The 1,470-nt window shown below is 36.5% G+C and overlaps 1 long non-coding RNA gene across 1 annotated transcript in view; it reads left to right on the forward strand.

Annotated features, from left to right (window-relative positions):
* LOC106531144 (uncharacterized) overlaps window positions 1–1,380 on the forward strand; it is a 23,137-nt gene extending 21,757 nt beyond the window's left edge. Inside the window, exon 3 of the long non-coding RNA XR_001311873.1 lies at window positions 738–1,380. This is a non-coding gene — a long non-coding RNA (uncharacterized LOC106531144). The remainder of the gene's footprint in view (window positions 1–737) is intronic.
* Window positions 1,381–1,470: the final 90 nt, after the last annotated feature.

Here is a 1,470-nt window from a genome sequence, read left to right on the forward strand (position 1 = left end):
CTAAATATTTAAGTCACAAGTTAAATATTTAGTTTATAAACTATGACATTTATAAATGTATGAATCATGGTGAAAAACTGACTTTGAAAAATAAATCTGTTCTTTTGTTTCTTATAAAAGACTAAATAAAACAAAAATATTGGTAATTTTTGACTGTAACTTTACAAACGGCACCTCAAAGATTTTTTCTAGTTTTTTGTTACATCTTTTAGGGTTTTTTATATTGTATTTTGCTTTCTCTTTTGGCACTTCATTGCTAGCTTTTAGCTCACTTTTAGCTCTTTCTTTTGTTTTTCAGCTGTAGTTTAATAATATTTAGATAAGCTGCCTGTTTTGTGGACGACTGAAGCTGCACAAAAATACAGGAAAAGCTTCATGAATGAACTCAAGTCAGTAAAATTATAAATTTATTGCACATTTTTAGTGCACAAAAACAATGAAACTGCTGTTTTGCAGTAGTATATTGATGAATTCCTGAATGTTTCCTCTTCTGTCCAGCAGTGCATGAGTTATTTTGCTAACACACTCAAACACTGATAAGAAACCCTTAATGTCCTTAAATTCTTCTCACTCTCAGCCACAGTTTCAGACACAACACAGCTGTGTAAAAACATAATTTTCTGTCTAATTAAAGTGTTTGATTAGTGCTCAGATAAATCACTGCTCGTACTTTTCCACACGGGCTCAGACATGTGAAAAGCTGCTGATTTTCAGACTAAATAAATATGTTTTCTCAGTTTTGAGCGGTGACTCAGGGGGGATCGCCTCGTTCCTGTCATTCCACACATTCCTGGAGCGCCTGAGCTCCTCGGCAGCTTCCGTCCACTCCACCTCTCAGATGCTTCCAGTAAAACCAGCGTTTTATCTGGAACACACGCTTCCAGAAGCGGAGAGGCCAAAACGTCTGGACTTATTTGGCTGCTGGGTGGGAGACGCAGCTGAAACAAAAGGAAAGCCCCCTTCGGCTGCTCCGGTGACGTTATTCCAGCTGCTCCACCTCRAACTAAAGTTTCTAAAGAATCAGCTTCAGCTGTTTGTTACTTAAATTCAAGAGAAGTGAGATGTTCAATAAAGATCACGTTCTTTAGAAATATACCTGTTTTATTATTCTAGAAATCATCAGCAGGTTATTGATTGTTTTCTGTAAACTGAACACTGTTTTAAGACCTGCTGCACACTTTCTTATTTCAGCTGTTTATCTACATGTTCGGCTCATTCAGGGAGCCGGAATGGTTTTTATGTCTGTAATACTTTTTTAAAGTATTTAAAGGTATTTACAAATATTTCCCCCCACAGAAATAAATATGCAGATCTCTGAAGTTCCTTCAACATTACTGCTCCCTTTGAAAGCTGCTTCAGTAAAATGGCTGTTTTTGTCTCTTGTGCTACTTTTTGCTAGTTTTGACATAAAAACCTGAGGGGGGGGGGGGCTGTTTGATGTTATTTATTGTTTTTTAAATCATCCTATAG

Source organism: Austrofundulus limnaeus, unplaced genomic scaffold (genome assembly GCF_001266775.1).
Source record: "Austrofundulus limnaeus strain Quisiro unplaced genomic scaffold, Austrofundulus_limnaeus-1.0 Scaffold601, whole genome shotgun sequence".
Taxonomy (NCBI): domain Eukaryota; kingdom Metazoa; phylum Chordata; class Actinopteri; order Cyprinodontiformes; family Rivulidae; genus Austrofundulus; species Austrofundulus limnaeus.